The sequence below is a fragment of the Ambystoma mexicanum genome, chromosome 5q (genome assembly GCF_040938575.1).
Source record: "Ambystoma mexicanum isolate Mex_15411 chromosome 5q, UKY_AmexF1_1, whole genome shotgun sequence".
In the NCBI taxonomy this organism is placed as follows: domain Eukaryota; kingdom Metazoa; phylum Chordata; class Amphibia; order Caudata; family Ambystomatidae; genus Ambystoma; species Ambystoma mexicanum.
The window spans coordinates 568052717-568080048 of NC_090933.1; positions in this window are offsets into that span (position 1 = coordinate 568052717).

Genomic DNA, 27332 nt, shown 5'->3' on the forward strand with positions numbered 1-27332 from the left:
GGAACCTCTCTCATAGGCAACTGAGAAGTAGGCAACTCCGAACGTTTGTTAAGCAATAAAGCCAGATCGAGTGCTAAAGTGGTGGAGGCAGTATCAGGCACAAAGGCTCTCTTATAAATAATCATAAATTCTGCGGGACAACAAATCCTTTTCTTCATACACTCATACTGCAGGTATTCTACCATTACCTGTAACACTTTCTTCTGCATTTCTGGAGTATACTGACTAAACTTATCATACACTTCTATGGGAGATATCGACACCTCTGAAATCCATCTAAGCGCATCTCTGGTGCAAATTCGCGTTTCTTCACTCGTTGATTTACAAGGAGGAAGGAACTGTTTCTGCACATACAGAGCGTTCAATCAATCACCATCCACTTCATCATTCTGCAACCGTTCTAACTCCCTTCTTAACTCAAAAACCCTCTTGACATGCTCAGTTACTTTCTCTGCAGTATCCATTGAATAGGCTAAAACATTCAAATCCCTCAACCCTTGTGAGACATCCATGTCGGTCAAATTATTCCACATTACAGCCAAGTGTATTCCCATTCCTTCAATAAAAACATTCTGTTCGGGAATACATTCTAGATCAAGAAGTGTAGCTAAGATAGCTGATTATTCACCGTTCTCTATACATTGCTTAGCCCATGCATACAAATCTCTCTTCTTATCTTTAGAAACTGTACTACGAGTCACTACTTTTGATTCAGCACTCGTCTCTTCATCAGCTACAAATGGAGCAGAACCGCTTGAGAAAGAGAGAATAGACACATCCTGTAAAACAGGTAGTGGAGACACTAACACTGGCAACAAAGACAGAATCATAGGAACAGTAATAGTCGGTAATAGTCGGTAAAGGTGGAGATACAGAAAGGGAAGCGACAATAGGAAGAGGAGCAACAGCTGGCGGCGGAGGAACAATGGGAAGAACAGGGATTGCTATGGGAGGAGGTGCAACAGCGGGAAGAGGTAAAACAGCAGAAAAAGGTACATAAGGAGGTGGTGCAGTGGCACCAGGCCTAAGTTCAATTAAAAGTGTATCAATTAGTTAATCTTAGACTTGAAAATCTTTACACGGATATATTTTCTGTACACCAAGTTGAAAAGCCCTATCCATGTTTCTAACAGACTCTTGGGGTCATTACGACCCAGGCGGTAAGTACACCAACTACTTTTACACCATGGTGGATGACGGATTTACCACCCCATTCCAAGGTGAGTGGGGCGGTAAATCCCCATTTCCCATTTACCCTTCCCCATTCCCATTTTTGACCCATAGGGCATAATGGGAGTGGGGAAGGCGCTAATTACGGCACTGTAAATTACGGTGCCCTAATTAGCACCAAGGCGGTTTAGCGCCATGGATTTTAACGCCTGCTAAAAGCAGCCGTTAAAATTGGAATCAGGCGTTAAGGGTTAGCAACGGCGTTAACCCTTAACGCCTGAGTTGTAATGAGGCCCTCTGACTGTTTTTGTTGATCATGAAATAATGCCTTTTCTGAATTTGACACATGAAGATGGGCATGCTTCTCTTTACTCTTAATTTGCTACATAGCTTCTTTTTTCCAATTCTGAAATACATCAAATGCTGAAGGTCTAGCTTTTTTCTTTAACAATATGGACTCTAAATATTCTATACGGGCAATTTCAAAACTACCATTCACTGACCACTGAAATTTGGAAGCATGTCTAGTTTATCTGTGCCAAATATCCTTGAATGCTATACTACCAATGCTGTACTTACAGTACATATTACATGCCAGTGACCGCTCCTGTGGCTCCGGATGGCCAAATTCCAAAGATTGTCTGTCTCTGCGGAATAATCCCCTGATACAGGCAGACAATTTCCCACTGATATCAGATCACTGATGTTACCTGTTGAACTTGCAGGTACAAAACTACAACCAAAGATCAGGATACTTAGGAATCGGGGCATGACTCACCTGATTGCTAAGGACAAAGGAGGTCCGATCAGATTACAAAGGACAAACGACCCTCGTGGTTGGTGATTTCGTCAAAGCTGACCGCCTCGATGTGTGGACCTTCGTCAAGATGCCGTCTCGGACCGCGTGCTCACCGTTCAGGGATCGGATCGTGCAGTACTGTCGAGGTATCACGTCTCATACAAAAGGGCCCCCTTTTTTCTCACTGTCTGATCATGGTCCGATAGTCGTGTCTTCTCTTCAATGAGGTGGCATCAATCTTGAGGGTCCCTATTCGGGCGCCATCTGAAAGAACAAACAAATACCGAGGCTGAGTACCACGAATGAAATACACCAATCACGGGCTGAAAAGATACAAGTATCTTTTATTACTGTACAGTTTACAAAGCAAAACAGATAGCTATCTGGCTCCCAACACCTCGCAGTGTGTATCAGCCGACACAATGAGGAGAGAGAGTGCTGGACATCTAAACACAGGCCTTTTTATACAATTTCTACAATATTGTCCAGCCTCTCTTCAGGTTAATATTTCATGGGCTAGAGTTCGTGCCTAGTTCACATGACCGATGTTACAATATTATGCAAAGGATTATACAGGTTTACATTTCCATGAAAATACAATGGTGTTGTAGGTTCTCAGATCCGTGTTAAGCCTTATTTCAAGAGTCACTTCAATGCAGTTCAGCTGAAACATAAGATCGACGTTTACTCTTCGTTCTTTCAGTGTTCATGCAATGATGAGGCTTGTGAGCGCAGACAACACTTGAATGGTAGGTCGTATGAAGCACAAGGTTTCTTTGAACAGTCGGCTCACGGTCAACCTAAACATTAACAGAACTCAAAGGTTGTTCGGCTCGACTGCAAGACGAAAACACAGTCCACCATTTTAGAGCATGGAACATGAGTTGACATCAAAATGGCGGATGAGTCTCAAAACGGCAGCGAAGTTAACCCAAAATCTGAACTTTACAACGCGGTTTCCTTCGTAAGGTGAATGGACTTGGGTCAATATTCATAATAAGGAGGCACTACATGATTACGGTTTAACATAGCAATTCAAAAAGGGAGGGAAAGACAAGGTTGTACAAAATTAAGCAGCACCAACAAGTAACTAGGCAGGGCAATCTAGAAAAGGCTTACTACAAAGATTCAAATCAATAGGCTTAGGCCAATGTTAATGGTTCAGAGTCTTTGCAGAGGATCACACAGTTCAGAGTAGTTGCTGGTTAAGTCTTTGCCAAGAGTTTGAAAAGAAGTTGTTCGGAAGAAAAGTTACTTAAAAGAGTAGAGAAGGACAAGCCCTCAGATTGGCAAAAGATTTAAAACACTTTCACTGCAGTCGAATGGAAAGAACAACCTGGTTTGACCAGTACCTTAGAAGAAGAAGAATGCTGTAGCTGAGGCAGAAGTTCCTGGCATATCCTGCAGGCTCACAGTTCCTGAAGTGACTGTCAGACTGACACAAAGGAGGAAGACTAGAGGGTCCTGCACTGCCCAGGGAAGAAACCAGCAGCAGGGCAAAGCAACGAATAAAAGGTGCGCTCCTTAAAACCCAAACATGGTCCGGTCCTCCTGGCTATCCAGTTCACTGCAGCGCTGCACAGCAAATTCGACCAGGGGAAGGAGGCCTTGCTTGGTGTCTGGCAAACTGGTTGGTCCCACCAGCTGAAGGGAAGAAGATTCCTTGCAGATCTTCTCTGTCGTCAAAGTTTAGGAGATTCAGACCCGCAGCAGGGCTTCACCGGGAGGTTCAGTAGTTGCAGCAATCCTATTCCTTCAGCTTCTCTTCGGTTCTCTCGATCCAGTGGCGCCTCTGCCTTCCAAGACCCAGAGACCTGCTTTTTATGCAGTTTTCCCACATTCACACAGCCTGGCTGTCAAACAACACAGCAGGGTGGCTGCACCGGTAGTATAGTTACCTAGCCAATCAAACAAGAGTGTGACTTGGGTCTCTAAGGAAACCCTGTGCAGGGGGCCTAAAATCCCTCCCTCACATCCTGTCTACCTAGACTCTAAGGTGCCTAAGGAGGGCTTCTGTGCAGAAGCCTGCCAAAGGACGGCAAAGAAAGGAACCAAACCTGGTTTAGCGTGCAGAGTAAAACACAAGAAAGAACTTTACAAAAAGAAATGGCAAATAAACCCAGCCAGAACCAAATAAAAGTAAATGGGGTCCAGCGGATTAAAGTTTGAGGCTACTAACATAGCTTAAAACAGTACCAGGGCTATTTTCATAGACCGTGTTAGGAAAAATATGGTAGATACCACTGCCACCAGCCAAATCTTAAGGCAAGGGGGACAAAATAATGTTCCATGAGAGACAGACAAAAAGGGATAAATATTAACTCTTTCCAGTACTCTATGTAAGAAAGTTTGTACTGGGTCTGTGAATTTAAAAAGACTAATAAAGTCAATGGCAACTTTACATGTTCTGGGAGACAGTAGTCAGTCCCAGAAAATGGAGTTTAAAGGGGAAGTCTGAAAAAGACAACCCTGTGTCACTGCACTAAAGGTGCTGTGTGACACACAGTAAAAAGATGACGCCTATGGAGTAGGTGAGGCTCCACAGTCTATGAACACAAAAAATGTTAAACACACAGCAACACACATGTAGGAGTGGGGAAAAAAGGCTCACACTCTTACCAGGTGAAAAAAAAAATCCTAGAAATCCAGCAAAGCTGCTGAGGGACTCAGTAGGTAAGGGCAATTAGCCATTCTGGAGAATTCTCCCTAACAGTTGGTCCAGTATGAAAACCTCCAGAACCCCATTGCCTCTGCAGCCGCTCAAGCTCAAGTGTGTAGAGATTTAGAGTGGAGGCCACAGAAGGAGCTAGAGGAGGCATTGAAGAGGACAGAAGAGTATTTAGCAAGATTGAAGTTAGAAGGAGGAGATGGGCTAAGAGCACTATTGGAGCAGATAAGTGGAGAGCGGGGTACATTTGTCAATAATTGGCAGTATGGCAATCAAGGATGTGCATGTGGAGAAAGAAGGTACTGGACAGTATTCTGAAGGGCAGCACAAGGGAGGGCCACAGGAGTATGGGTCAGTTCCGTCTGACGCTGATATGGGTGCAGGTGTAGTAGAGGAAGAGCGGGACATGATGGATGAGTTGGGAGAGGAGGAGACCCCACCCATAATATCGCAGTGGGTCGCCATTTTTTGGAGGGCCAGGTTGAGAATGCGCTCTGGGCACATGGTGGTAGTAAAGGGAAAGCAGGGGGAAAAGAAGGTGGAATGGTTGGTGGGGGCAGAGTTTTCATTGTTACACAAAAGTCCCGGGAGGGCACAATATGTACCCTGGCCACACATGGACAGAAATAATCTGATAAAGGCGTTACCATCACTCCTGCAGGTGCAGGTAAGTGGATATACACATTTGAGAAACAAACAGCAGGCATTACCCTGGCTCAGGCCGACATGAAGATCTTGTTTGCCACAGTGTTAACAGATCAGGCAGACAACATTTGGGTCAAAGCAGGGTATTCCGGGCTACAGATAGGGTATGACAGCCATGGCAAAGCCCACTTTAATGATTGTAGGTCCAGAGTGTGGGCAGCGCTGTGACACCCATACCCTGACTATAATCAAATGAACTACATGGGACGATGAGGACCCAGCTCAGTATATGTTACATATACAGGAGATGTGGAGGGCAGAAATGGGTGAGTCATGGGAATGGTGCATAGCATTTTTCTACTTTCTGGTTAAGAAAGGCCTCCCCAAGGAGGTGCAGAAGGCACAAGATAGGTGGTGTGGATTGAAACAAAGGGGTGGGTGAAGATATAGTCTATAATTGTGCAGCATTGTAAATGGTTGGGAGAGAAGGCAAAGGAAACAGCAGAGAGAGTACAGACTGAGTGAGTGAAAGTAGCTCAGAAGAAGTGAGCACAATTGTCAGTGGAGGGAGTGGTGAGTAACTGTGTCACAAGAAGGGCAGACGGAGCAGAGGGTGATCTTAGGAGAGGTATGAGCCACCCCTGCTTGGGGAGGAGGGTATGATTGGAACATTGGGTATCAAGGACAGTATCGGGTCGGACTCTCAGGAGGGTACCCCAGGGGGAGAGTAGGATTTGCAGGATCTTGTGGAGGTAGACGAGGATTTGGAGGGATGGGCCTAAGGGGGGAAATATGGGGCAATGTTGATTGTTTGGTACTATGGTCCATTTCTCATGGGAGCGTAGCAGCAGAGAAGCATCTACACATAACATGCACATGTTCCCATGCGCACAAGCCTCAGCCACCCTGTAACCACTGCCTTATGCCATGGCACCTCCAAATGCTTCATAAAGCGCACCACTGCTATGACCCCTTCCGTGCCTTCACCACAGTTCCTGCAGCTGTCAGCCCGAGTGCCCAACGGTGCACCGGCCCATGTGATATATCCAGTGCAGCCGCAGATCCCTCAAGTACCCAACAGTAACGTGGCACCCCATGGCAGGGTAACACATTACCAGAGGCTAGTGTGGTAGGGGGGGACACTTCATCTTCCCATGGACAAACACATATCTAGACCAGGACAGCCCACTGAGAAGTTTATTGTGCCCAGTCCTGTGTGTCACTGCCAACCCAGAAGAGGAACCTTTTGTGGGCATGGAGATGAACCATTTGTTTTGTTCTTAGGTGTTATTGGTCATGCAAGGGTTCTCTGGGGCAATTAAATTGGCTCCATTCACAACAGAATTGCCGATCAAGGTCGGTAATAGAGAGATATGAGCCCCACTGTTGGTTTCAATGGTGTATCCAGTAAATTTGCTGAGAAGAGCATTGTTGAGCAAATTGAACATGATGATCTCATTCATGGAGGAAGGGGTAGTGTGCTCCACCCCAAGTATATGTTATGTGAGAACAATGATTGTTGTGCAGGTATTCGGAAATGAGGTAGCAACTAGAGGAGCACCTGTGCACCCGGACTTTTTATGTCCAGGCCCACAGTATTGCTCAACGCAATGTTAGGCCGGGCTGAAGAGTCGTGGAGGGTAGCATTCAGTTTTTTGTTCAGACTAGCCCATCCCCAAGACAATGTAGCAGGGACAATTATGACACTTGATTTGGAAGGGGTGGTGGTATCAAAGGACAAGATCATGTTGATAGGGGCAGATACAGAGGGGACAGAATGGTGCACTGTTCTGTGCATTGACCCAGCCCAGCCATTGAGGGGGTGTCAAACGATCAGTTGTTTGAAGATATGGATTATTGATGGAGAGATAATATTGGTTGTGTGTGTCTCATGTGAAATAATGATTCAGTATTGAAATGTCCCTTTCCCACATGCTTTTAGCAGAGAATCTCCCACAGGTGGCTGAAGGTGATCTAGTGCAGGCGCCTGACCGTTTGTGGACAAGCAACCTTCAGGACATGGAACTGTTAAAGAATATGCCACCAGTACGCATTACCCTCAAACCAGGCACAGTGCTGGCCAGAGTAAGACAGTACCCATTGTCCAAAGAGGCAGAGAGAGGAATACAAGACACCATCACTGCTTTTGTACATTAGGGTATTATAGCACTATCAAACTCCCCCTGCAACACACCTATTTACACTGTCAAGAAAGTAAAGGGATCAAGTTGGAGGATAATTCAGAATTTACATACCCTAGACAGCATAGTGCAGGATGAGTTCCCTGTTGTACCAAACCCAGCAACAATACTTTGCAATACACACACCACAGCAACCCACTTTACTGTCATTGACTTAAAAAATGCCTTCTTTTCTATCCCCATGCACCCTGATTCGGAGCACCTCACTGTGTTTACCTATTGTGAGATGAAATTCCCATAAACTAGGTTCCCACAGGGGTACTGCGAGTCCCCCAGCATCTTTAACAGGGTACTACATGCAGATTTAGGTGACATATAGGTGCCCAGTACCATCATTCAATAAGTTGATGATTTATTTGTATGTAGAGTCAATGAGCAGCAATGCGGGAGGGACGCCATCACGCTGTTGAAACTGCTCTCAGACAAGGGATACAAAGTACACAGGGCAAAGATGCAGTACTCTCAACAGGAAGTGCTATATTTAGGTCAACAGATTTCTGTTGATGGTAAGAAAGCAGCTAGTAACAGTAAAACAGTTGTGGATGTTTCTAGGGTTGTGCAATTACTGCAGGGAATGGGTGTATGACTACACTGCATATATAAGGCCATTATTACAGGCCCTCAATGAAGCCCAAAAGAGATGCTCATGAGCTTCCAGGAGCTCAAGGACATCAATAGCACTGCCCCTGTCTTGGTGACCGCTGACCACCCACACATTTTATTTGTTTTATCATTCAAACAGCAAGATGATCACAGTTGTACTGACACAAACGACTGCCATGGGTCACAAACCTCCTATCCAGAGTATGTTACCACCACCATACATCCTGTACTATCATGGTTGAAGATTTTTTTTTCGAAGGGCTGTCGGGTCCCTTTTACAGCATACAGCAATATTAGATAGGTGCTCTCTCATGGCCTACACTTGTAGCAGTCGTCAAGTGCACCAAACATACTAACAGTACTGACCCATTTTCTCTTCGTACCAAGGCAGCAGATCAGGTGACCAACATGGCTGCCTATTTCCCAGTGCCAGATATTGTGGCCTACCCAGAAGTGGCGAGTGTAAAATACAAATAGAGGTCCCATGAACAGCACTTCCCATTACCCAGATTATTGAACTACAGGGTCGAAGCTCCAGCGGGAGAACCCTTGACCGGGAAAGATCCCTTGGTGAAATGGGGCAACCAAAAACACTCTTCAGAAAGTGGGCTTCAAGCGGTGCAGTGTGACCCACCCTTTCCCAAGGTTCCTGAACTTCCCCAATGGACACCAATTGTGCCCTGAGAGAAGAATGTGCCAACCTTAAATCAGACCCCTAATGGAGAAATTGGGAAAACTCCATCACCCCACATTCCAACATGAACATTAATTTCATATTCACAAAATTACAAAGGAGACTGAAAGCTGGGGCTAGGAGGCCAGGGCAGAAGGGATTTCCGAAGCCAACCATTTTTACTGGAAATGAGTAGAACATTTTTCTACAAGATCTCCATCTAGAAGGGAATCTTCAGAACCACTTGACTGACCCCCCTCAACTTGATGACCAGGCAATACTCTCCTGAATAACTGGACAACATGAATCAATTGCAAAAAAAGCCAAATCCTCTCACCTCGAGAGGAATCTCCAAAACAGCACCCTTGAAACAAAGAGACAGGATTTACCTTACCAGATCCCTTCTCTTCCTGTGATCTCTTGGCAGAGGTGTGAGAATAATTCCTGTCCCTTCCAGTATCTACATGAATTTTTGTATTTTATTCAATTTATGTAGTGCTCTTCGCCAAGAGCGCTTATACAAGAACATTTTGTAAACAACGTTACAATTAAATGAGTAATGCAAAACAATTCACACAGAAGAGGAGCAAAGAACAATATTCTGTTAATTGAAAGAAGAGACAAGATATAGGGCCTCATTCCGAGATTGGAGGTAGTCATGGCGCTATTTGCGCCATGACTGCCTCCAATAACGGTACCGGCACCAGTCTCGTTCAATGGGGTCTTACCGGTATAGTCCGACCTTTGCGGGACTGGTAAGTCCCCATTGAAAAAAGCATTCCCCATTCCCATTGAGCTCCTACAGGGCTCAATGGGAATGGGGAAGTAGCTAATAACGGTACCACAATTTGCGGTACCGTTATTAGCTCAGAAGTTCCTTAACGGGTCCCGTCCTTGACACCTGGTCAGACCAGGCGTTAAGGAAGGGACCCGCTAAGGGACCTCGTAGTAGGGCAGTAAGGGATTACCGGCACCGGTCTCCTTACCGGTGCCCGGTATTCCTTACCGCCCTACTCGGAATGAGGCCCATAGACTTTAAGATTAGTCTGGAAGATATGAAGTGCGGAGGAAAATCGGACAGAGAGATTGAGAGAGTTCCAATGCTTGGGTGCAAGAAGAGTAATAGAGCGTGAAAGTCACACATGGAGGCTTCGGAACGATAAGAAGGAACTGATTATGAGATCTGAGAGACTGAGTACAAGAATAGAATGAAATCAGCATGGAGAGATATGGACCAGCAAGACCTTGTATATGCTTGAAAACAATCAAAAGAAAGTGATAAGGAAGATGAAATTCAAAAGGGAGAAGTGATATTGAAAGTAAGGATGGTGTAATAGAGGAAGAAGGAGACCAAGAAAAGAGGACGCAAACCAAGGGATTATAGCTAGAATGAAGAAGGAGAAGATGAGAAGCAGGAAGACCAAGAAGAAGAGATGAACAGTAATCAATGTGAGAAAATATCAAGCAGACATGAAGAAGCTTAGTAGTGGGATATGAGAGATATGGATGAGTACGACAGATATTGAACAGAGCATAGCGACAGGAATGAGCAGTAGAAGAAATATGCAAGGAAAAAGAAAGGGAAGGGTCATAGATTACACCAAAGCTATGAGCAGAAGGGGAAAACATCAAAGTAGATGTTTGGAAAGAAAAAGAGGGGGGAGTAAGTGGGATCGTAGACGGGAGGAAAAAATAGGACCTCAGGTTTTGATGTTTTGAGACCAAGAAAGTGGGAAGGAAATCCAATTTAGGATGGCAGAAAGAAAGAAACAGTGAAACACAAGGGAGCATCAAAGGAGTACAAAGACCAGAAAATGTGAGTATGGTTTGTATAAAGAATAAAGGAAGAGATAGGAGCAGAAGGAGGAGCAGTATAGAAAGACAATAGGAGGTTGCAGAGAACAGACCATTGAGGAACACCATAGAGAAGAGGGTGCGGTGAGGGGTGTTACAAGCCCAAGTTACAGAGTACGACTGCTGAGAGAGGTAAGAGCTAAACCATTGAAGAACAGAACCAGAAAGACCAAGAGCAGAAGGAGAGGAAATAAGAAGAGAGTGGTCAACAGTGTCAAGCGCGACAGAAAGATCTAGGGCAATAAGAATCAAAGAGTGTTTAGCAGTCTCTGTGGAATAGGAAGGTCAAAATCCATATTATTGATGGGGCAAGAGGGAGTGAAGGTTCTGATAGATTGATACTTGAGCACAAGCATCACACTCAAGAAGCTTAGATGGGAATGGAAGAAGGGAAATTGGTCAAATGTTAGCAGGGATAGAAGGATCCAAGGACTTTTTAGGATGCTTAAAAAGAGAATGAAAGCAAGAATTAGAGAAGGAGGAATTAGTGAATGAGGGATGGCAGTACAGGGAATTGATTGGAAGGGGAAGCAGTAGGGTGAGCACGAGTAAGAAGAGCAGAAGTATCAGAGACAAAAATACATGTGAAGGAAGATTGGGAGTATGAAGGAGAAAATACAGGAAAGGAAGGGGGCGTGATGGCAGGAGAGGTAAACGAAGAACAAATAGTGGCAACTTTAGATGTGAAATAGCAAAGTCAGAAGAAGAAAGAGAAGAGGGGAGAGGGAAGAAGGGAGAAACGAATCATGAGGTTTAGGAGACATAATATATGAGGAGTTGAAAAGAACAACGAGCATGGTGAGAAGGAGAAAAGTATATAAAAAGTATGTTTTTTTGCAGCAAGTAGAGGAATCATAAGAATAATGTAGGGATGAAAGTATGGAGAGAACAATAGAAGAGCAAGACTTTTTCAAGTGACGTTCAGCTTTGCGTAGATGTCAACGGAGTAAAGTAGGATCAAAAGTGAGCCACGTTTGGCGAGATTTACGAATGGGTAAGAAGGGGTAAGCAGGAGAAACAGAATCAAGTGCGGGTGGTAAAGTTGAATACAGAGTACTAGCAGCGCCATCAGTAGAAAGAGAACAAAAAGTGTAAAGAACTGTAAAGAACTGGAAGATCAGAATTTAGCAGAGGAAGAAATAAGGCAGACTTAAAGGAATGGAGATTGCTTTGAGTGAAGATAGGAAAGGAAGAGGGAGAAGGGAGTAAAGTGGGAGAAGAAAGCAAAAAGGAAAGTAGAACATGGTCAGTAGGATAAAAGGGGTGAGCAGACACAGATTCTAAAGAAGAAAGTGATGAAAAATGAGATAAAGGTAAGAGCCAGATTGATGAGAAGGTGGTGACAGAAAAGGATGTAAGTGGTACAAATCAATAAACGATATCAGCAAAGAATAGGTTGAGGTAGTGGAAAGAGGGAGATTAACATCTCGAAGAAGAAAGAAAGGTGAAGAAAAGGGAATAAGTGACGATAAAAGAAGAAGAAGGTGAACAACGAAGTCAGCAGTAGAGGCCAGAATCCAATAAACAACAAGGAGTGAGAAAAGAAAAGGTTTAGAAAAAGAAAGAAAATATGATACTTGAAAGAAGCAAAACTCAGGAAACCAGTTGGAGGGAGCAGAAGGGTCCAGTAAGAATTAAATAGCATCCCAGTGCCTCCACCATGGCCGGAAAGGTGAGGACGATGGGAGAACTGGGAGGAGAATCTATAAAATGACGCCTGAATAAAGGAATTATCCAGAGTAATCCAGGTTTAAACAAGACAAAGAAAGTGTACATTACAATGAAAAAACAATACAGATAGAGTGAGAATTATTGCAGACCGAGCGAGCATTGATGAGACCAAAGTTAAATGCGGGTAAGGCATCTGAAGAAATAGGAGGAATGCAAAGATTAGAGCAATCACGAGTGCGTGCAGAGAGTGGTGATGGAAAAGAGTGATGGGAGACGCTGGATGGAATAGGGCTAGGCATAGACAGAAATAAGGTGAGGAAAAACATGAATATATATAAGTATGGAACGTGATCAGGACTGAACAGGGGCAAACAGGGATAGACAATGCGCTTAGAAGGGTCACCCTTTGAATGGGATCCCCAGGGCTAGGGATGCCCTTGAAATGCATCCCGAAATAGCAGTCACATGACTGCTCAGCTTGTCAGGGGGTTGGAGGGACCAGCAGGGACTCCCATACAATATGTGAATTCTATCTTGTAACCCTGGGAAACATTTGCAATACACAGTTTCTGAAAAGCTGGTTTCCCATTACTGGGAGAATTGTAACAAGAACTGTAACAATGTGGCCTCCACATGATGCCGAATAGCATAGTAAGTAAGGCTAAGTTGTAACCACCAACCAGAACCTGTCATTTGCTCTGAGACTACGACTGCCCTTGAATACTGAACAGACACAGCCTGATCGAGCTCTGTAAAAAGACATGGTGGGAGGGAAATTCCTCATCCTTATTGACTGAGAATGTATCTTCCGACAGAGGGAACCTGCTTGTTTGGCTGATTTGTAGACACAATCATCATCACAAACACCTTGGAAGGGCCACTGATTTCTCTGGGTTCTTAATTCTCCAACCTTGAACATAATCATGTCTCCTTGCTGAAATTGTTGTCTTTATCACCAAATACAATGCCCAAACATATTTATACACCAACTCAGACAGAAATTAGGGTTGTATGTGCATAACATTGATTTAGACAATAAGCCCCTTCCTTCATTCTATTTTAAAGTTCCTGAAAGTCCCCTAACAGAGATTTGGGAATGTTTGAAAAAATAAGTCTCTATGAGCAAAACCAAGTGATCACCTGCATAGGATGCATTCAATGAGAATTCCACTTTCTCGTCAGTCAGCTCTTTTATGGTCAACAGCTTGGAGGACATAGAAGATCTGAAATGTTAAACTTGCCAGCATAAAGTCCACCTAAACGTTCACAGGCAATTTACCACCCATATTCCGATTTTTCCTCAGACTTGGCAGGTCATTGGAGGGTTGCCTAAGGTCAGTTCATCCAGCATTGGTTCCAGTCGCAGATGCACAAGAGCTGTGGGTGCAAGGTTCTGGTCAGGTCCAGGTGCAGAACGACAACACTTCTACTGTGGTAGCCCAAACTGGAGCTGGTCAGCCCACTGGATGGCCTAGGGATACTTTTGAAGACTCTAACTTGCTGGGTTACCACAATGCATTGAGACTGCTTGTTCCCACTGGTTCAGAGGGTCAAAGCACTGATGAGGGTCTTCTGAGGTCAGTAGCCACACAGGGCTCCATCAGGACTTCAGCAAGAATTGGTTGTGAGCCCGCTTCAGGGATCATCAACGGGTCTTCCATGTTCTTCGCAGCTACAGACGGATACTTGGCTCCTCTTCAGATCTGGAGAAATGGTGGCAGGACCCCTCTTCTTATCGTAGTTTGAGGTGAGCACTGAGATGCAGCCCAATCAAAAGAAGATCTCTTACCCCCACACACACTCCAGAATTGGTCCAATCAGGGACCACTGTTGGGACAACTCATGCATACATTCCAGACATACTGAAACCAGTTTGTGCATTGGGACCAGCCAGTCCGATCTCACGTCCTGGCTTCCAAGTCACACGGCCTGCACTAGCCCGCAAAGCTTTCCCAGGCGAATGCTTGACCATAAAAGAATGTTCCTGACCTGGCAAGGCAGGAAGAAGGCAAAAAAGACAAGATGGCCAAAGAACAAACGAAAAACACGGTAGCACGGCCATTTTAGGAAACTAGCCACTGTTGGTAGCCTAACACAGTAAATACGCGAAGGCTAATAAAACGTATGAAACAGTAACTGCTGAAAACATTTTCAGAGAGGTAATTTATAGTGAAACTATAATATTGAAAACATCACCAATTTGTTTTTATTTGGGCCCTCCAAGCTCCTCTTTTCATATGTTTGCTATCCCACCCCAACCCCCTCCCCACACGTTTTAACCCCTTACCCCACATACATATTTGTTTTAAAATTAAATGTTTTCTTTCAATATTATAGGTTCGTTATAAATTACCTCTCTGAAAATGTTTTCAATAAATTCAATGGATACCCTTTTTGCAGCTGAACCCTTAGTGCCACCCTGAAAAGCTAAAGGATCCTTCTGACTTTCAATGGGTCTATTTCTGTTGCTTAAGATGAGACTCAACAGTGTCGAAAGAGGAGCTGTAGGAGTGGGTACAGATGCTGCTGAAGCTTCCTTTTTAGTTTCTGTTTGCCCATGACCAGTTTTTCCCAGGACTGCCATTACCTAGCTAGTTGCGTAACACAAAATGTGGGGGCCCCCTGAAAGCCCTGCTAGTCCCCCTCCCCACCGCCAAGCTTCTCAAAGAAGCAATGGGAGTGCCACCATGGGGCCCCCTGCACTTCAGGGGTGTGGGGGCCCCAGTTACGCCAGTGTATCTAGACCATGATACACTGGGATACAATCTTAAATACCTCTCACAAAGGCATTTCCCCTTCTTTTTCTTTTTTCTTTTAAATCACCTCGCTCAATGGATGATGTAATGGAATGATGAGTGCTCACCTCAGGCCTCACCCCTAAAACCCCAACCCCTTTACTTCATTCCTTACACCCGTCCTGCCAGGCGTCCATGTCCGGAGCCCATCACTGCCGCTCCCCTCAGGGTGGGTCAGTGACGGCAAACTCTCTTCACAGGGAAAATGCATGACAGGCGCCTTTGGCAAACTGGCATAACTCACACATCTCACCATGTTCGCCCTGAGTGGCGGGAGTCACCTTTCCGACAGGTCCATGTGCCTCCAGTCCCTATTCAACTCTGGAGCCCTAAATATGAGGAATCATTTTGGCAAGAGGACTCTATGCCCAGGCATCTGCTCACCCTTTAGGGCTGTATATCGCTGGCCTAGGTCACTTTGGGTCCTACTAGTGGGGATTGGGGTTTGGTGGGAGTAGGTACTAATCATATTTTCAGTGCTTCCCCTGCCCATGACAACAAGGCAATGTCAAAACACGGCTAGTCGCCAGGGGCGGGACCTCCATGAGGCCCTTTGAAGTCCCAGCCCTGCTTGAGACCCGAGAGGGTTCCAGATACTTTCTTGTAGGGCTCCACTCTCTATGTGCCTCCACTGCACCCTGCTCGCCCAGGTGGGCTTTGGGGGAGATTCTCCTCCACCTGCAGCTGCCTAGTTGCAGGGGTATCACTAATCAGTTGGTTTAGCCCAGCAGGCCTGTCAAAGGACTGACAGGAAGGGCAGGATAAAAACAGGAGGTGGGATGGAAGAGTACCCCTGTTAAGGGCAAGGAGGGTTAATTGTTGGGGCCTAAACAGAAATTGAGAACTTTAATAGGACGGGCTGTGGGGATGGCAGGAACTGTTCACGGAGTAAGTGCTGGGATGAGGAAGAGGTACATGGATGCAATGGAGGACATAAGAGGTGAGAAAAAGGGGTAGCCCCAGAGCCAGGCAGATATGATAAAGCTGTCAGGGCAGTGAGAGAGTGTACACACTTTGTTGGTTTTGTGTAGTATTGTTTCCCCTTTTCCTTCTTCTCCTCATTCGCATTCTTGTTACACCACTTTCACTGCTTAACATTTAGAGCTGAATTTAGGGGACAGCGGGTACTGGGGGTGTCCCTTAACGAATGTAACATTTGTACCACTTTTAGAACACCTCAAATGATGATAAGGGGGTGGCAATAGTCTCAAAAACATGGGAGGTATGTCATCATAGCCTGGCATAATTGCCCTTCCTCAACATCGTTACCGGTCTTCCGTTCGGGTCCCAACTGAGTGAAGACAATGATCCTGCGTTATTGACATCCCTAGAGCTCGATAGGCATAATTATTGCTGCCCCATAATTTACCATATGCAGGTGGTGCCGTTTGAGGTGGGGTTGTTGCTTTTGGGATTGTAGAGTGTCTGTCACTCTTGATCCTGAAAGGCTACACTCATGTAGAGATGAGCATCCTATGCTGGATCCAAGGAAGCATAAGAAAGTATGCAACACTTTCCTTTTCTGAAAGAAAAAATAATCCATAGAGAAAGCACCTTGAAATGCAATGTTTTTTCTTGGTAAACAATCGTGCGTGCATCTGGAAATAGGTGTCTATTTGCAAAACCTTGGAAAGAAATTGTCGACACCTCAAGGAAATGCGGACATGCTAAGTAACTTTCACTTGTCAGCTTGTCATTTTTCCCCAGTTTTGACTTTCAAATTTCACTTTAAGGTGGTCCATAATCATGGCTACTTCCTGAATAAAACATAACTGTTCGCCCTTCTGTGTATGCAGTCAGAAAATAACAACATTAACTTGAGAAATTGCTGTCAAGAGCACACCCGTCTCCTCCCGTGTTTCCCAATAAGGCACGTATTCCACGGATCATTAGTCTTGATCTCTCTCCCTCTTCTGTGATTCAGTGGTTCAGTGCCACTGAGCGCAGATTTTTGACGTGTAACTCAATTAAATGAACTGAGTTTGTTTCTGCTCCGAAGTTGAAAAGGACAGCGCTCATCCAATTGAGAGGGAGCCATTTCGGGTTATTTATAGAATACCAAGATTGATGGTAAAGCATTTTAGCAGCTTACCTCGCTGATTTAAATTAATTCCATCAAGGCAAATCATTTGCAGGTTAGAGGGTGTACCTATAGCAGTGACTGTCTTGGCGTTTGTAAGTAGATAAAGTGTGATTAATGGACATGCATTTTAGTTTGTGCGTGCCCTTTTCAGGGGGCATGCCCTACTTTAAAAACTCCAATTTGCCAATGGCAGGCTTTCTTCTCCCCAGAAACCAGCACTTTACCCATAAGCTAACCAGCGTGACATGCAAAACGTTCGTATTTCTTTTAAATAAAAATTATTTCGAGTTATATATAGTTCTAATTGCAATGGAAATATAATATCATACTTGAGGAAGCACTGACAGGGAACCTGGAGCCTCCTGTCTGAAGCCATCCCCCATATGCACAACGAGGTGCCTGGGAACATGAAGATGGCCGCAGCCGAGTTCGGCATTCACAACTGCAGCACAGAGGCTACGTCGAGCCTGCCAGCGGATACAAAAGGAAGCACTGCCCCCAGCCAGGAGGTGCAGCTGGCCCTGATTCAAGGCCAGAATTTAAGGCCTTGCAAAGTCTCTGCCGGTGTATACCTGAAGAAGCACCAACAGGGACACTGCAGCCTCCTGCCTGAACCCATCTCCCATATGCATAACAAGGTGCCTGGGACATGAAGATGGTGTCCACCGAGTTCGGCATTCACAAATGCAGTACAAAGGCTCTGTCAAGCCTGCCTTGGAAAGTCTCTGCCATCTCAGGCGATGCTCGATGTTCCAAGCCTCTACCACCTTTCTGCAGTCTCCAAGCAACCCTCTATTCTACCCACCTCCTCGGGTAAGCCTATTACGCTGTTCTCTTCATGCTCTCAGGCTCGGATATGTTTGACTGTGAAGCCTTGAACTATTGTATCATCCACCTGTCTGCCACAACCCACTCCCATCCTCCCTCCCCTACGTCCATGGCACGATCAATGTCCCCCGATTTGGCGCTACATTGCAAGCGCATCTGCAAACACATATCCTGACCCACCCATCACATACCTACCTGCCTCGTCTCAATGGTGCGCACTCCCATGAAATATACTTCCCCAATCGAAAGGCCCCCGCCTGCTACACTCTTCCTGCCTGCATTACTGGAGCTAAGTCCTTCAGGAGCAGCTCCGACACAGTTGCGAACATGAAACCCCTACCTGCTTCAGCCAGATCCTCCCCCTCTTCCTTAATGTGTGCCCGCCAGCACACTAAACAGACCCACGACCCTCTGCCAAATTTACTAAAACCTTCGGCAAACACCCTACACACCAGCTCATGCCTATCCCATACCTGCTCATTCTATACACAGAGCCTCATTACAAAATGCCACCTAACATCCAGGGTAAACACATACCTTCCGACCTTGCATAAAATATATTGACCACCATGTCTTGCAAAACTCAGTCATGCCTGCCTGGCGCAGAACCCCCAAAGACACGAGTCCCTACTAGTCCCGGGGACCACCAGACCTACCAAGCACATGCCACCATTTGTCTCGGGAGGATAGCTCAGGGTCAACGCTCTCACCTTGGAAGCAAGACGACGCAGAGCAACACAGGTTTGATCCCTGGGTACGCGCTTAGAAACCTCTGGGTATTAAGCACGTTTTAAATAATCAAACATAATCTTAAACATAATCACCTAGCAATGCTTGGCTCTCCGCTGCACATACCAAACAAGAACTTGGCACTGCCAAAACCCCTGCCCCAATACGCAGCCAGATCGCAAGCTGCATCAGGATTCAAACCCCCCCCCTTGCTACACGCCCCTACCCTCCCGCCACCTAGGGCTCCCTCATGTACACTTAGTAAAAGCATAGATGCCACACCACCATCCATGGTGATACCTCGCACCCAAATACAGGGCCTCCGGCCAAACAACCTTTCTGGTGTGCCCTCCTCAACACCAGGTCAATTATGGCCCACCCACATGAAATTCTTGACCTCATCACGGCAGACAACTTGGACATCCTAGCCCTTACAAAAACTTGGGTGTCCCCCACTGCTAGCCCAGTCCTATCCATTGCTGTCCCCACAGGCTATGCCTGCTCTGGTATGACAGAACAGTAAAAAACAACAGTGGGGTGGCCTTTATTTACAAGGACTCCCTTGCACCCTACACTATATGCCTCTAATTTCACCCCGATCCCTAAGTGTGAATCCCTCTCCGCAAAACAAAAATGCTTGCAAAATTAGTATCCACTGTTATGGAGAATTCTCCAGAATGGCTAATTTCCCTTACCTACTGAGTCCCTCAGCAGCTTTTCTGGATTTCTAGGATTTATTTTTTTCACGTGGTAAGAATGTGAGCCCTTTTTCCCACCCTTACATGTGTTTTGCTGTGTGTGTTTAACATCTTCTTGTGTTCATAGACTGTGGAGCCTCACCTACTCCATAGGCATCATCTTTGTATTGTGTATTACACGGCACCTTCAGTGCAGTGACACAAGGTTGTCTTTTAGACTCCCCAACTTAGACTCCATTTTCTGGGACTGACTACTGTCTCCCAGAACATGTAAAGTTGCCATTAACTTTATTAGTCTTTTAAAATCCACAGACCCAGTACACCATATCTTACATAGAGCACTGGAAAGGGGTAATACTTATCCCTTTTTTTCTGTTTCTCTTGGAGCATTGTTTCACTCCCTTTTCATCAAGACTTGGCTGGTGGCAATGGTAACTACCCTATTTTTCCTACCACTGTTATCTTAAATAACCTTGATATTGTTTTAGGCTATCTTGGTAGCCTCGAACTTAAACCATAGACCATATAGGTTTTTATATGCTTTCGGCAGGGTTTATTCGCCATTTCTTTTTAAAAATGTCTTTCTCGTGTTTTACTCTGCACGCCAAACCGGGTTTGGTTCCTTTGTCCACCATCCTTTCGTGTCCTTCTGCACAGAAGACCTCCTTAGGCGCCTGAAAGTCTGGGTAGGCATGGTGTGAGGGAGGGGTTTTAGGACCCCAGCCATGTGTTCCCTTGGTAACCCAAGTCGCACTCCTGTTCGATTGGCTAGGTGACTGTCCCGGTGGGACAGCCACCCTGCTGTGTGATTGACAACCAGGCTGTGTGAATGGGGGTAAACAGCATAAAACGCAGGTCTCTGGGATTGGAAAGGCAGAGTCGCCACTGGAACGAAAGAACTGATGAGGAGAAGACAGAAGAGGACCCCTACAATGACTGAACTGCCCGGTGAAGCCCTGCTGCAGGTCCGAATCTTCAAGCTCCAACGACAGAGATGATCTACCAGGAATCTTCTTCCCCTGAGCTGGTGGGACCAACCAGTTAGCCCAAACTTCAAGCCAGGACTCCCTCGTCTGGTCAAATGTGCTGTACAGAGCTACAGTGAACCGGATAGCCAGGAAGGTTGGACCCTGCTTGGGTTTTAAGGAGCGCCCCTTTTCTTCATTGTTTTGCTCTGCTGCTGGTTTCTTCCCTTGGCTGTGCCGGACCCTCCAGTCTTCCTACTTCGTGTCAGTTTGACAGTCGCTCCAGGAACCATGAGCCTGCGGGAACTGCCAGGAACATCCGCCTCAGCTACAGCTTCTTCTTCATTTAAAGGTACTGTGCAAATTCCGGTTGTTCGTTTCGTCCAGCCACGGTGAAGGTGTGTGAAACCTTTCACCAATCCGAGGGCTTGTCCTTCTCTACTCTTTGAACTAACTTTTCTTCCGACCAACTTCGTCCGGAACTCTTGGAAAAGACTTAACCACAAACTACCCTTTACTGTGTGATCTTGAGCAAAAGACTTTTGTCCTATTGACTTTGGCCCTAACCCTTTTTGATTTGATTCCATCACTGTAGTTCCTCTTTCTAGATTGCCCTGCTTACTTACCTGTTGGTGCTGCTCTATTTCTACCTTACTTAGTCTTTCCCTCCCTTTTTAAATTACTGAAGTGCCATTTTGCTCATACTTCATTTCGAGTTTAACTTGTCCAGAATCTATTGGGAGTTGTGTGGTGTATTAAGAGTGCGATTTTTAAAACTGCTTTACTTTAGTGAGATGTTATACTCAGAAACCTCGAGTCAGTGTTTGTTTGAATCATAGTAATTGCTGTCCTTTGAGTAACTATTGATACTGCTCACTTGCTCTTGAGATAAGTCTGGCTGCTCAGCCATCGCTACCACTTTACTGTGTAGTACAGGCTTGTACCATAGGTGAATTTGTACTGTCATTTGTAGTCTTCATTGTGTGTGGTGTTCCCAAAGGGTACAGCATATAATTCTGCCTAACATCCACCTCATCTACTGCCCAACTGGATCAATCGCCTCCTTCGAGTACATCCTCATGCAGCTTATCTCATCTAACCGCAAGCCTTCTATACAATTTTTAGTACTAGGCGATCTTAACCTGGGGTTTGAGTGACCCGACTGACACAGATTGCACTGCCATGTCTATCTCCCTGGCAGCTCTAGCTGCAACCAACTCATCACATAGCCAACTCATTCCCATGGATGCATCCTTGACTGGCTGTTGGACCACAAAAGCAACATCTCCCTCCTCTGTAACAGCCTGTGCCCATGGTCGGACCACCACACCATCGCATTCACCATACCTATATCCAACAAACGCCCTAAGGAAGAGCCTGCCCCATCCAGCATCATGGCCCACAGCTCACGTAATCTGACCAGTAGTAACATCATCCCCAGAATCAACCTTCCACTCCTCTCCACTCAGGATCCCACATCCTTGATGGGCCACTACAGTGCCATGCTCCACACGGCCATCGACCACCTGGCGCCCCTCAAAGCCAGGAAATCAAAGTTTTCATCTTACCTGAACTCTTGGTTTTCCCCAGACCTTCGTGCCTCTTGAGCGGTAAAAAGAGCAGCTGGAGACACTTGGCATAAAGACCCCACCTTGGGTAACAAAACTATCCTCTCCAAACAGTCACTCCACTACAAACAGCTTATTCTGAACTTTAAAGCAACTACCTCCAATGAAAGAATCTCCAGCGTCACTGCTAGCTCTCATGAGCATTTATCCATTCTCTGCCATCCTGGAAGACAATGCCTGGTGCAACAAGATTCAAGACGCCTTCACAGGTAAAGTCTCACAGATACAAGCTAAAATAAAAGCCAAATGATCATCAATACCAGCTGTCTCTCCCTCACTGCCCCCAGCCCAAAGTGACATCCTGTCCTTCAAGTTCTAAACGATTAGTACACCTACCCTTGCCAAAAACATTGCTGCGTTCAAACCATCTCATTGGATGGGGGACATATGCCCAGCCTGCCTGCTCAAGGAATGCATTGAACCTTCACTTCCTCTCATTGCCACCATCATAAACTCCTCCTTTGCCTCCTGTACTGTCCCACCTGCCTTGAAAGAATCCTGGATCTGACCATTGCTGAAAAAACCTACCCTTGAACCGGCCATCCCCACCAACTATTGACCCATCACAAAGGTCCCCTTACTCTTGAAAATCAAGAATAGAGTTAATGATAATGATAATGATGTATTATTTATGTAGCGCCTTAAATCCAAAGCGCTTTACAGAGCACATATTTACATCCAATATCATCCAACCGAAATTGGTACTTATTTATCGACCTCAGAAGGATGAAAGGCTGAGTTGGCCGTGCTGTACTAATCCAGTTCTTCCTAGAACACCACCATATTCTAGGGTCTCATCAATCAGGCTTTCGTCCAAAGCATGGAACCGAAACAGCACTTCTAGATTTTAAAAAAACTGCTTGATTATGCCAGCTACCAGAACACCCTCTCTTTGCTCTTACTGCTTGCCCTCTCAGCGGCGATCGACCTCATTGACCACGAGATCCTCTATCATGCCCTTACCTCCGCAGCCCACTTCTCCATAGAAGATGCCAAATGGGTCTCTTCGTTCTTGGCCGATAGATCTTCTTGAGTATTTGCCAGAGAGGCTGGTGCCAAAACCAAGCGCACATCATGGAGGGCACCCCAAGGCTCCTGTGTCTCTCCTACCCTCTACAATGTGTACACAAAGCTCCTCCTCATCGGCCCTTGACAATATGGCTAAACTGCCTCAAGCTTACAAATCTTTCATCATTGTTGGCCACAACATCTCTGTTACCTCCTCTGTCAAGACCCTCAGCGTCTACCTCGACTCTTCTTTGACTGTGTTCCGCCAGATCAACCACATTACCTTCTCATCTGCTTGTGCCATTAATCTCATCAACACCAGCAAACCCTTCCTCAGCACTACAAACAGACTCAAAGTTGCCTAGGGACTCATATGGTTGAAGCTGGACTATTGCAACTCGCTACTCTGTGGCACTTGCAAAAGGAACTTGCATAAACTTCAAACAGTCCAAAATAATGCCCTCAGGGTAGCACTTGACATTGGAAAATGAGACCATATTTTTGAGGCTAGAAAAAGTGCCCACTGGCTCCCTGTCAAGGGCAGAATCAACTTCAAGATTCTATCCCTCACCAACCGTTCGAATGACACACCACGCTACCTAGCAGACACAATAATAAAAAACTTGTCAGCAAGGCCTACACGATCTTCTCATTGCCTAGTCATGTCTAGGTTCAAGCTGTCAAGAGCAGGTGGTGCCAGCTTCCTGGTCCACGCACCGGTTCTCTGGAACAAGTTACCTGCCCATTTATGAGACAAACCATCCTACAATGCCTTTAGAAAGCATCTCAAGACTAACTTTTTAACTGACACTCACTCTCCTTTGCCCCCCCTCCTTTTCCATCATGCTGGTACTAGCACCTAGATGCCTGTGGGTTTTGTGTGCTGCATTAAAATTACAAATAAATAAATAAATATGGGAGAGATAGAGAGAGAGGTAGAGAGAGAGATGGTGGGAAAGGCGGGAGGGAAAGCAGGTGAGGGAGAGAAAAACAGCAAGTGAGATAGAGGATAGATGAAAGAGAGAGGGTAGATGAAAGAGAGAGAGAAAGATAGAGGGGGAGATATTAAAAAGGAAGGCCCACACCTCAGGAATGGGGTCAGAAAATGGCTAACTATCACAAGGATATAACATTTCCAGACTTTCTTTTTCCCTTTACAAGTCAATGATATCAGGTGCATTAATCCCAATTGTTCAACTGCAGTCGATTTAAGACTGCAGCTTACAAGATGAACTTTATGTGAAAAGAATAGCAAAGCCTGTAAAGAATGTTACCTTAACTGATCAACCTGTTCAAAAACAAAAGCATCAAATTTAATGAACACTGATCCAACACTTTTGTATCTTTGCTGCCCCCCGTCCACCACTAACATAACCACCCTAGGGAATGTCCGCTTTGTAGCCTGCAGGTACTGGGAGAAGAAGTATGGAGCTGGGAAAGATGAAGACAGAGACCTTGGTGATTAGAGAAAGGGAATACAGTAGCTGTATAAATCATGACATTTTCTTCGCTACTGAAGTTTAAAAAAAACTATGAATTTCTCCAAAGAATTTCAAATATCTCTAGATAACAATAGTGACTATTATCTGACTCATGTTACTATTACCCAAATAAATGGTACTCATTTTATCTGCCTCAGAAAGAGGTCAACCTGAGTCTTGTCTAATATTTTTAAATTAACTGTCCCAATCCTCATTATGGTACTCATCCCATTTTGTACACTTCAATTGGGGCTAAGGGTTTGCAAGGGAAGCAGGGGAGGGGAGACAAATATGTTGCCCCTGAATGTTGGTGAGGCAAGAAAAGCAACACTGTACAAACGACATACACAAACTGAAATGCCTGAATGTTGTCCCCCAGGATAGTTTACAATGCCAGCCCCGGATATAGACAACTATGAGGCATCCTGTGTCAATTGTTTGACTGAGGAATAGACTTGTTTGATATTGGATTGTTCCCCAGAAGAGTATGAGGACTAAGGGGGGAGCTTGTGGAAGGTGACAAGACTATGACAACCAAAGGGTAAAAATTGGGAGCTCATGGCTATAGATGTGTCAATCAATAAATCGATTGAAAGGGGGAATGTTGTAAGGGTCCAGGTCCAAAGCTGCCAAGGGGGGGCTCACGTACAAGTTATGCAAGTAATGTGGTGACATCAACAGTGATTGGGTAGGTGACATCAGGAGTGATGATGTCACTGCACAAGGTGCAGGTAGCATAACTGTAGTTTTTCAAAACACACGTGCTGGCGCAGCACTGTTTTATAAATGGGGAGCTGAAAAGTGTGCGTGTAAGTGAGGGTCATTTGTTTAGCTGGTGTATCGTGGGCTTAGAGGGTAGGGGTTGTGTCGAATCCCAGGGTTTCGTCACTACTTCCATGGGATGAGTCCCTTCCCATGAGGCCAGGGAGGTAAGGCCACTACCCGATATTAGCTCCCTGGTCTGCTAGCGGGACACACTAAGGGCGCCTGGTTTTACCATGCGCTCTTTGCGGGTCCCGTGAGCAGACTCGTAATAGGGCGGTAAGGGGTTAATGGCGCCAGCACCATTACTGGCGCCGTTAACCCCTTACCGCCCAGCTCATAATGCCCCCCAAAATGTTGATGCCATGAACACAAGGGAGATCACTGTCAAAAGCCAAATGGGCAACTCATGACCACAAACTTGCACGGTACGCAGATAGGGAAGAAATTGGAGAAGAGGTTAGTTATTTTAGAACTCTGGAAGATGCAGATCTGCCTCCTCTGGAAGATCTGCCTGCTGAGGATTGGATGCTTAAACAGTGTAGGGAGGAAGGTGTTCAGCCTTCTACTCCCCTTACCTTGTCCGAAGTAAGCAGCGATAGTACAGAAGATGTAGGATTGTATCCGTTAAAGGAACTAAAAGCGGTGACAGGATATAGTATTCCGATATATGAACCGTCTGCCTACAGCAGCGATGATAGTCCAGAAGACACTAAAAGAAAGGAGGAGATCTTTAAGGTCTTACAGGACAAGGAGGAGAAAAGTGAACAATCGAATGTGACCACAGACATAGAATGAGAGATTAAGAGAGATTAAGAGAGATTAAGAGATGGAAAAGGGAAAAGGATAGATCTGATGAGGTAATGCTCCTGCAGAATGAATGGATGGGTGGATAGATATTGCTCAAGCTCGTTGGGAAAATGATTGAGGAAGTAAGGCAAAGGGAAGATCAAGACAAACAGGATAGAAAAGACAGGGAATGAGAGAAAAGTCTGAAAGTAGATGAGCACACGAGAAAGAATATGCTGCAATGAGAACAGATGTATCAGGAAGAACAGCAAAAGAAAGAGTAAAGGGCAGAGGAGCAAAGGAAGTATGATAATAGGCAGAGAGCAATCAAAGAATGAGATAAGCAAGAAAAGAAGAGAGAAGAAGAGGGAGCACAGAAATGAAGGGATAAAAGAATACAAAGATGAAGGGAAGAAGAAGAACGTAGAGCGAATGAAAGAAGGGAAGATAAAAGACAAGAAGAGAAAAGATTTGGATGGGAAGCAAGAAAGCAAAGAGAATTACACGAAGAAACTGAGCAAAAAAGAAGACAAAGGGAACACGATATGCTTTGCCCCGCTCATGCTACTGCTACTGTTGGAATTGTTTGGAAGTGCCTGGCAGCTGTGTCTAAAAAGTGATTGACGGACTGTCTTTGTCCCACCTTGGGTGATCAGGGATTGGCTCCTACAACAATTTGAGCTTGTCTATTTAATGCGAAAGCCAGCGCACAGCGCGCGCACACTCAGGCAAGTACCGGTATAAGTACCGCTTTGCAGCTGAGACTCGTTGCTTTGCCCGCTCCTGCTACTGCTACTGTTGGAATTGTTTGGAAGTGCCTGGCAGCTGGTTCTAAAAAGGTGGCTTTGGTAACTTTGGAGCTGGTCTTTTTGCTGCAAACCAATAAGGAAGACGTATGTGATATGCTTTGCTCGGAACGAGCATTTGTTGACACCCATTGACGCTGTTCTATTTCCTTTTGTCACAGTGATTGACGGACTGTCTTTGTCCCACCTTGCGTGATCAGGGATTGCTCCTGCAACAATTTGAACTTGTCTGTTTAATGCGAATGCCGGCACACAGTGTGCGTGCAGTCGGGCAAATACCAGTATAAGTACCGCTTTGCCTCTTTGCAGCGGGGGTGCGGCATGCAACATTAGGGTACTAACTGCAGTGGGGTTGCTGATTTGCAGTTTGAGTTGTGCCTGCGTTATCTTGTTTTGAAGGTTGAGAAGGCTGGGGGTTGTTACTTGACACTGTTATCTGTGCTTTTAACTTGCTTGACTATGATATTCAAATGTAT